The sequence below is a fragment of the Camellia sinensis genome, chromosome 14, assembly GCF_055761805.1.
Source record: "Camellia sinensis isolate YWXY chromosome 14, ASM5576180v1, whole genome shotgun sequence".
In the NCBI taxonomy this organism is placed as follows: domain Eukaryota; kingdom Viridiplantae; phylum Streptophyta; class Magnoliopsida; order Ericales; family Theaceae; genus Camellia; species Camellia sinensis.
In genome coordinates this window covers 144,673,294-144,683,949 of record NC_138974.1, presented here as the reverse complement: position 1 = coordinate 144,683,949, position 10,656 = coordinate 144,673,294, and the positions used below count along the sequence as shown (strand labels likewise).

The following is a 10,656-nucleotide window of genomic DNA, read 5'->3' as shown; positions in this document are numbered from 1 at the left end:
AGCTGTTGCTGGTATACTGTGAGCTGAATTGCAGCTTTCTCTCTTCGTTCTTCCAAAAGATCCAGATCTCGGACTAAGAGTATGTCATTGGTGCCATTCTCTACTCCCTGGGTCCTGATCCCTGGGATGCCGATCTCCAATGGGATGACTGCTTTTGTGCCATAAGCCATGGCAAAGGGGGATTCCCCTATTGATCTTCTCGGCGTAGTCCGATATGCCCAAAGCACGTTGGGTAATTCGTCTACCCACTTTCCTTTTGCTGCCTGCAGCCTCTTTTTTATTCCATCCAAAATTACTTTGTTGGATGCTTCTGCTTGCCCATTACTTTGGGGAAAACTTGGTGTTGAAAAGTAATTCTTGATCTTGAATTTCGCACAAAAGTTCTTAATGAGTTTGCTGTCAAACTGTGTTCCATTATCGGCAACTATTGCTCTTGGAATGCCAAATCTGGTGATGATGTTTTTCCATATAAAGTTCTTGACGTCCACATCTCGGATTTTGGCAACAGGTTCTGCCTCTATCCACTTCGTAAAGTAATCTGTCGCTACCAGCAAGTATTTTCTCTGCCCAGTTGCTTGGGGAAGTTATCCAACAAGATCCATGCCCCATTGGGCAAACGGCCAAGGGCTGGATACTGGGTTCAGGTCAGCTGCTGGCTGATGTATCAAAGGTGCAAACCTTTGGCATTGTTCACACTTCTTCACGTAGGCTTCAGCATCCTTTTGCATGTAGGACCACCAATACCCCTGGATAATAGCCCTGTGGGCTAAAGATCTGCCCCCACCATGGCTTCCACAAATTCCTTCATGAATTTCGTATAAAAAATCTTCAACCTGCAAAGGGTGTACGCACCTTAAAAGCGGTCCAGTGAAGGACCTTCTGTAGAGGTGTCCATCTGCTGTCAGACTGAATCTTACCGATTTCAATCTAACTTTATGTGCTTCCTTATGGTCTTCTGGCAGCTTTCCCTCTTTTAGGAATGCAACGATTGCATCCATCCAGCTTGGTCCCAAGTCCACGCATATTGCTTCTTGCTCTGTGCTCTGTGGTTCTATGCTCGGGCCCGACATATAGTCGATCACAATTGTCCTTGTTTTTCTAGTCTGCATTGAACTTGCCAGGTTAGCCAACGCGTCGGCGTGGGTGTTGTCATCTCAGCTGACTTGGAGTAGTCGGCAGTTCTGAAATAGGGCTGCTAATTTGATGACCTCTTTTGCATATGCCGACATCCTTTCGTCTCTGGCTGCAAATTCTCCTATTGATTGGTTAACAATAAGCTGTGAATCACAAAAAACAATTACCTCATCTGCTTCTACTGCTGCTGCCAGTTTTAGCCCTGCAATTAATGCTTCGTATTCCGCTTCATTGTTTGAGGCCTTGAACCCCAAATGGATGGACTGTTCTATTATTTCTCTATTTGGAGATATCAGCAGTACTCCTGCCCCCGCTCCTTGTCGGTTCGAACTTCTATCGATAAACAGTCTGAATGAGTCGCCGATGTAGATGCTGCAGGGTCTGAATTTTTCCTTCTTTTGCTCTTTTGCCTTAGGCTGGGATTCTCCTTGCCTGCTGGGACAATGCTCATCCTGGCTCAACGAAGCCTGATGTTCGACGGTTTCTGACGTGAACTCGGCCACGAAGTCGGCCAAACTTGGCCCTTTATTGCTGTTCTGGGCCTGAACTCCAGGTCATATTGGCCCAAGGCAACTGCCCATTTTGCAATTCTTCCTGTTAAGTCTCCTTGTTACAAAAGGGATTTCAGTGGGTGTTCAGTGAGTACCACGATCTTGTGCGCCTGAAAGTAATGGTTCAATTTTTTCGAGGCCATTACTAAGGCCAGCATCAATTTCTCTAGTGGAAGATACCTTGTTTCTGTATCGGCCAAAGTTTTACTTACATAATAAACAGCCTTTTGTTCTCCTTGTTCGTCTCAGATTAGCACTGCACTTACTGCGTGTTCTGACACAGCTAAGTACAAAAACAGCTCTTCCCCAGGTTCAAGTGTCGAGAGGACCGGAGCCGTGGTCAGATATTTCTTCAGGTCGGTCAAAGCGGCTTCGTATTCTTCTGTCCACAGGAAGTCTGTGGCTTTTTTCATCAGGTTGAAGAAGGGTCTGCACTTATCTGAGCTTCTGCTGATGAATCTGTTTAGGGCTGCGGCCCTTCCGGTAAGCATTTGCACCTATTTTGCCGATGTTAAGCTCTGTATGTCTAAGATGGCCTTGATCTGATCTGGGATGGCCTCTATGCCCTTCCTTGTCACCAGGTACCCCAGAAATTTACCAGATCCAACTCCAAACGCGCACTTTGATGCGTTGAGTCGGAGCCAATATGTTTTGAGGATATCGAATACCTCTTTTAGGTCGGCAAGATGACTCTTAGGCTCCTTGGTCTTCACGACCATGTCATCGATGTAGACTTCTACTGTTTGGCCAATTAGGTGTTTGAACATTTTGGTTACCAGTCTCTGGTAAGTTGCTCCTGCGTTTTTCAACCCAAAAGGCATCACTCTGTAACAGTACAGGCCTTTTGGAGTGATAAACGCTGTCTTCTCTTCGTCTGGGGGGTACATGGCTATCTGGTGGTTTCCTCTGTAAGCGTCCAGGAAGCTCATCCTTCCATGTCCAAATGTGGCATCTACCAACCGGTCAATCTTGGGTAGAGGAAAGCAGTCTTTGGGACAAGCTTTGTCCAGGCTTGTAAAATCTACACAGACCCGCCATTTACCATTCTTCTTCTTCACCACTACTGTGTTAGACAGCCATGTCGGGTAGTGAACTTCTCGGATGGCCCTGGCTTCCAGAAGTCTGTCTACTTCTTCTTCTACTGCTTCAACGTGCATCAACGTCGGTCTTCTGGCTCGTTGAATCACAGGTTTTGCCGACCTGTCGACATTCAGTCTGTGGCAAGTGACCTCGGGGTCAATGCCAGGCATTTCGTAAGGTGTCCAGGCGAACACCTCAATGTTGGCTCTCAGAAAAGTTTCCAACTCTTTCTCCTCTTCTTCGGCTAAGCTTGAGCCGAGAAGAAAGAACCGTTCTTCATTCCCATCCTGGACGAGGATTTTTTTTAGCGTCTCTTCACTTTTCTCGGCTGGCTCTTTGCCGACGTCTTCTAGGACCTCCACGTCCTCATCTTCAATTTCAGCCTTCTTTGGCTCTCGCACGCAGCAGGTAGACTTCATTGCTGCCATGGAGCAACTTTTTGCCTGTAGTTGATCTCCTCTGATTTCTTCAATCCCATGCTCTGTTGGGAACCGCAGTAGTTGATGCAACGTTGAGGGAACTGCCCCCATTGCATGCAACCATGGCCTTCCCAAGATGATGTTATATGGAGAGGGTGTGTCAATCACCATAAATTCTATCTTGATCTTCTTAGTACCAGCTTCTGCCTCCACGCTTGCTGCGCCTAGTGGCCATGTCGGCGTTCCATTGAAGCCGACCATCGGGCTGCTGGATTGCTCTAGGTCGTCAGGATGAAGGCCCAGCTCCTTGTAACATCTGACATACATGATGTCGCAGGAGCTGCCTTGATCAATCAGGATGCGCTTTACTTGGCACTCCCCAACCTGAAGGGATACTACCAAGGCATCATTGTGCGGATGCTGGACCATCTCTAGGTCAGCTTCAGTGAAGGCTATCATTGGGGGCAGTTGTTTTACCCTCTGGGTCTCCCCTCGTATGTCGTTTTCGTTCACCTTTGAGTGGATTACATTAACCACCCGTGGTCCTCCTGTCAGTGGTTGTTGTGCTGGGGGTGGCGGTGCTGCTGGTGCTTGAGGCAATCTTGCCTGTTCTTCTCTAGTTCTGGCCTCATCGATAAGGTCCCTTAGATGTCCTTGCCTTACCGAGTCTTCTAAGTGTGCTTTTAGGGCTCTGCAGCCCTGAGTTGGGTGCCCTTCTTCATTATGGTAAGCGCAGCGCCTACCAACGTTTCTGCCCATAAATTCCCCTGGTGTTCTTACCGGTGCCCTGAAATAGGACTGATTTCGTATTTGATCCAGAACTTTGTGTAATGGGATTCGGAACACAGTCGTTACCGCCTGTTTAGCCCTTAGTTCCGTTTCTTGTTTGCTTGATCCATTGTTACCTCGACTTCGCTTCGGCGAGCCGTTTCCTTTTTCCTGCTTCGTTTCTTTATTTCCCGACGTATCCTCCTCGGCTCTTGCGTATTTCTCTATTCTCGCCATGAGTTCCTCCATGCTTTTTGCCAATGTCTTTGCCAAAGATTTCCGTAACGGGCAGTCATCCTTTAGGCCGTTCTTGAAGGACACAACCGCCACCTCTTGGTTGCAATCAGGTATTCGATTGAACACCTCGTAGTACCTTTTTGCGTAGGCCCTAAGGCCTTCGTCTTTGCTGATCTTCAGAGCCATCAATGCGTCCACCCTTAATGGCTATAGTTTGTTTGTCACAAATCTGGCCACAAACATCTCGGCCAGACCTTCCCACGTCTTTACACTTCCATTCGGTAGTTTATGGAACCAATCGGATGCAATTTCCCCAAAGGATGAGGGGAATACTTTGCAGAGCAACGGCTCGTTCCCACTATATAATGCCATTGAATTCAAGTATAGTCCAACATGAAAGTTGGGATATGACTTACCATCATAAATTTGGAACCTCGGCATACTGAATCTCTTTGGCGCTTCAAATTTGTCCAGTTCCACTGAGAATGGCGCCCTCGGCTTATCTGGGGAAGTTACCTCGGCTTCAACATTCTGTTGCTTTCTTTTGAGGTAATCCCTCAAGTCTTCTTTACTCCTTCCTGGAGCTCGGCTATCTCTCGATTTCAATCTCTTCGGCACACTACTTTCAGCCTCGTGGTGGGCTCGTTTTGACCTCCCTTCATGTGTTGTGTCAAAGCAGAGCGCTTGCCCTTGAACATGCCGATGTTCTTTGGGCTCTTGGTCCTTTGTCTGATACGTCCTTCAGGACTCTTCTCGTCTTGGCTCCTCTCATCCAGCTTCCCTGGAAGGTCGGTGAGAGTGCCTCCCACTCTTGGTGTGCTGAGGGACTTCGGGGATTTCTCTTCTTCCCCTTTTCTGTGTATTAGTTGCGAGCATCGGCGTGTCCTGCAGCGGGTATGGTGGCTGCATGACATTATTCTGCATCATGAAGTTTACTACTGACTGTAGGTCTGTCAATTTGTTTGCCAAGTCTTTTACTTCCTCATCCCTCCGTAGGCACCTGTCTCTCCATACCTGGAGGTTATCTTCATTGTAGTACTTGCCTTGGTCTGTCTTCTTCGAAGTGTTGCCCTCCTGGCCGACGTCTTCCTCTCTGTGACCCTGGTCACGGGTTTCTGCATTGTGGTTGTCCCCTTCAACGTCAAGGTCGATTGGTCTGCCACTTCCAATAGGAGTGTCGCCCCCAATGTTTTCTCTCTGTCCGTTACTGGCCATCTATTCTTCTAAGTTTCCCACAGACGGCGCCAAATTGTGTGGGTGAAAATCTGACCACACTGCCCGCCTAGTAATCAGCTGGAGAGCACCGGCAGAATAGATGGCTTCAGTAAACCTGAAATAGAAAGAAAAAGGCTCCGGCGGTGGTTCTTCCACCCAGGGGCACTCCGACGATCAAGTCAGTATATCTCTCAAAGATAATCAAGTGCTAAACTTATTGCTCAAAACATAAATTACATACCTTAGACCCATGGGGGTGCCTCTCTTTTATAGTTTACCCAATCCAAGTCTATACTAACTTTGGACTCTTCAAGAGATAAAGATAAACTCCCTAAGAGTTTTATCCTTATCTTGGCTAAGTCTTCTCTTTACTCTAGGACTCCTGTCCCTTATCTTTTATCCTTTTATCTCGGATTCCGATATCTTCGGAGATAACCTCGGCCTTACCGAGATAACCTCGGCGCCACAATCTGGACACGTGGCACTTCGACTGACACGTCGGCGTCACCATGCCACGTGTTGGGACTCAGAAAATATATCACCACAGCAAGTATGACAACATGTCAAGTTTTCAAGGGGCATAATCAGGTCATATTGAACCTGTGGAATTCAGTTTCCTGACCATGCAAAATTTGAATTCTCTTCCAAGAGACTCCTATCTCTGTCCTATAACACAAATGGTTATGATATTCCTATGGTTGTTTGTTTGTTGAATGAAAATTTATGTGGAAGCTCTGTTGAAATTTATGATAATCTGCTTGTTGAATTTGTCATTTGACAGGTTTGTTGCCTTATTTTGGTTTAGAACAATCATGCAGTGTTTACCTACATTTAGTCAATATATTGAAATAGTAGCAAATTTTTATCTATATTATTGCTATTTTTTATCATTATTACAGGTATATTTTTAGTTCAATCACATAGAATTAGCATAATTTCCAAACAAAAAAAAAAAAAAAAAAAAAGGCTATAACGGCATTTTTAAAACGCCACCGTTGGAAATTTCAAATATATATAATATATATATATATCTATAACGGCATTTTTCAAATGCCAGGTTAGAATTTTAAAATATAAAGACATCTATGATGGCATTTTTAAAACACCGGGATTATAATATAACAGCGTTTCTTAAGCGCCATAAGGCTACAGCGACGGTCGCGTCTTCGGTGTTTGATACTAAGCGTCACAAAAAGAATTAAATGCCGCTAAATGCCGAATTTCCTGCAGTGTATAGCACTCCATTTAAATGAATGAGATGGGAGTCTTCCTTCTGAACTTAAAAATATGACACAGATGCTTGTCCTGGCCATTAATAGTTCTTGGATGTATGAATGTGTATATTATATTTGACCAAACATTAGTTGCTTTGTGATAGGTTGGAGACTTTGAAATGCATCTGAAGCGGAATATTGGCGCCGCAAATGCTCCCATGCCTGTTGTTTTTCCAACCATATCACCACCTATTCCCAGCAAATCGATGATTGAATCAGCCCCTGCTTCCGCACCAACTTCACCGCCAAAATCCTGTATACAGAAAAAATCAGTCCATTTACAAATGTTTCGGTAGAAAAATCAACGAAGTTAGCAGCATTGGAGGCTTCTGGAGCTAGTGGATATGTTCTTATGTCATCTCCAACGGTATGTATTGCTGGAGCATTTGCCTTCTAGTATTTGTGGAAAAGTTATTAATGTAGTCCACTTTCCCTTTCTCATAGGTTGGCTCATTCCGAAGGGGCAGAACATGGAAAGCAAAGAAGCAACCTCCTATTTGCAAAGAGGTCGTGATTGTAATTTATGTTTCTTTAGGATCATTATGAGTAGAGAGATTGAAACCCCTAACCCAACCCGTCACTTCTTAGTGCTTTGGCTGCAACATTTTATGTTTGGCCTTCTGAAATTCAAGTTTTTCAAGTTTCCAAATTTGTCGGTTCACCTATCTATGTTCTATATTTTGAGACCGTCAGTACCTTTTAGCAATTGAATGACATTGAATAATTAAAATTGAGCAACTAGTATCTACAATTAGCTTTTATTTCTAGAAGGAATGCTGTCATTCTGAATACATGAAAATAAAATAGAACAAAATAAAATAAAGTGAATTTTCAAGGAATGTGGAGTTCAAGATGGCCAAAAAAAAACTAACCGTTTTCAGCTAATAATTGATTTAGGGTGATGTAATCAAAGAAGGACAGGTGATAGGCTCTGTGGATCAGTTTGGCACTGAACTTCCTGCGAAGGTAAGCTTTTGGTTGAAGCTCCATTGAATATCTCTTTGCCTTCGTGATAGATGTTGCCCATGACTATTTCTTTTTGGACATTTGTTGAGCAGTCAGATGTGGCTGGAGAGGTCTTAAAGCTTCTCTTTAATGATGGAGGTATGGTGTCTCTGCTACTTTTAGTCATAAATTCTTTTATTCATTAATTTTTGTGTATCTTTGACATCTCAAAACACTTCAAGAAACATGCAAAGACTTAATGGCTTAACTACGATGATAGAAGTTAGAACACTATTACTAGGAGTTGTACTGCATATGTATTCACATAGGGGTACAGGAGGGTGCTGCAAGACAAGATATTGACCAACTACCATCATATCTATCATATATGTTTCAATGTTTCATGGACAGTCAGGCAACTCAAGTGAACATAGTCAAACCAAACCCTTAGATCAGATGGAATCATTCCCTCTTATTTCCCTAAGGTATTGACTTGGGAATTTTTCACAATTTATTTTCTCGTTTAGTGGGTGGGAAGACTGTGTGAAGATTGATGCCATTTTCAACTAGTAATGTTGTGTTGAAAGCAGAGATGTTTCTGGAAATCAGGGCTCATTTCGTGGTTTCCTTTTTGCATTTAGTCACATAAGTTAAAATTGAATGAAGTCTTTAGTGCTTCAACTCACATGACTATAAAGCAGGTTACATACTAATTTACTGACCTGTTATGCAAGCAAATATTTTTGAGTGGAATAAGCTAGTCGCTACCTGTTCAAAAAAAAAAAAAAGAAGGTAGTCGCTACTTTTGCACTTGAGCAATCTATGCATCTCTTTAATTTAATTTAATTTTTTGAACCAGAGAGAAAAAGGTATTCAAATTTACATAACGGGAGACTTTGTTACATAGATTCCTCTACTTTCCTTAGATCAGATGGAATCATTCCCTCTTATTTCCCTAAGGTATTGACTTGGGAATTTTTCACAATTTCTTTTCTCGTTTAGTGGGTGGGAAGTTAAATTGAACTGGTCCAACATGGAAAATTCTTGCTGCGGCGATTACCATTACAAATTAAAATCCATGTGATTTCTTTTTAACCGATTGTGGACATGGTTTAACCCTTAGTGGACCTCAGTCACATAGGTGACGTTGGCCACTGACTGATATACCCTTCTCAACAGACACATATTATGTATTAAAGATATTAAACTTTTTTTCATTATAAAATTCACAAAAATTGATAGTTTTGTAATTTACATGACATAAACATTTACTCATTACATCTTTTAAGTTCAAATTTTGGACGAGTATTTTTTCTTTCTTAAGAATATTTTTGATTTCAACAAAAATAAAATTATATATATTATATATGTACTACTCACACTAATACATATATGTATATATTATATATATTTCAAATGTATACCAGGTAGGGCCTCAATGACAATTCGTATGTATGACCCATTTAATAAATAGGATTAAAAATTCATCCTGCAGTTTCAAACTATTTAGAATGTGAAAATCGGGCATGAAATAATCAAAACGCGGAACAGGAAAGCACACGCAATCAGCTCATACCCACACCAAGGCAAGTCAAAACTAATCCGGATCTTCTATAGTAATTTTTTGTATAATTGAAATTCAATTTTACAAAAATTGAGTACAATAGTACTAAATTGATGGTACAAAATACTGATAGCCACTTTAAAAATAAAATTTCAGCCATATAAAAATTCACTCTAAGATCACTTATGAAAAAAATTAAATGATCCGTATTCAGTCAAAACATCAACACATCCAAAGTATACCATCCAAAACCATATGTATATCCATTTCAGTAAACAGCACACAACCACATATAATACTGATAATATCCATTCCTAGTAATAGTAGACTCTGCAGAGTATTATATATATAATTCTACAAGCAAGTTAAGGACTATGGAAACCACACCTCGAGTTTTTAAGTTTAACCACAACTCACGTTTTTTATGTTTAAGGACATAATAACACTAAATACATACATTGTTTTCAGTAAGTACGAGACTTAACAGCATTTACATAGACCTCGAATCCCAAAAGTTTCTTTTTTTTCAAGTGTATGACTAAAATACGGCATCGTGTAACATTCCATTCATGAACTTTACTCACAAGACAACTGCGAAGAAGAAACATCTTTTCCCTGTAAGTTTTCTGAATGAAACTGTATATTCAATTGTGTAAAAAGTTTACAAAGAGTGCATCAATTATATAGCCCTAATCTATGACAGAAAAAAGAAATACAAAGAAAAGGAAATTACCTAATTCCTAATATACAATATATACAATATATATTCTCACACCCCCACTCAAACTCAAGGTGTTTTAGCAGAAAACACTGAGAGTTTGCTAAGAAGAAACTGAAATCGAGCAATAGGGTGAGTCTTGGTGAAGAAGTCCGCAAGTTGCAAAGCCGAGGAGACAAAAGGAAGTGAGATAGAGCCAGACTGTAGATGGTGTCAGACAAAGTGACAATCAGTCTCAATGTGTTTCGTCCGTTCATGGAAGACAGTATTGTGGGCAATCTGAATAGTACTACAATTGTCACAATAAAGAGAGGTCGGATAAGACTGAGGTACACCCAAATCAGAGAGAAGACAACGAAGCCAAACAAGCTCAGCAGTAGCATGAGCCATAGCACGGTACTCAGCTTCGGCAGTAGAGCAAGCAACAACAGTTTGTCTCTTACTTTTCCAAGAGATCAGGGAACCGTCAAGAAATATATAGAAACCAGAGGTGGACTTGCGATCAATAACATCACCAGCCCAATCAGAATCAGCATAGGCCACCAAGTCTAAAGAGGAAGTAGATGACAATAGCAAGCCCTAAAAGATGGTACCTCGGAGATAGAGAAGAATACGAACCAAAGCAGCCCAATGGGTAGAGCGAGGAGCAGAAACGAACTGACTAACCACATGAACAGCATAAGCAAGATCAGGGCGAGTGACAGTCAAACAAACTAAACAACCCACCAGCTCGAGATAGACCGTGGAATCA

At 42.1% G+C, this 10,656-nt stretch overlaps 1 pseudogene; it reads left to right on the top strand.

The window, feature by feature from the left end:
- Positions 1-4,885: 4,885 nt before the first annotated feature.
- On the top strand, positions 4,886-7,829 carry LOC114280649 (uncharacterized; annotated as a pseudogene).
- Positions 7,830-10,656: the final 2,827 nt, after the last annotated feature.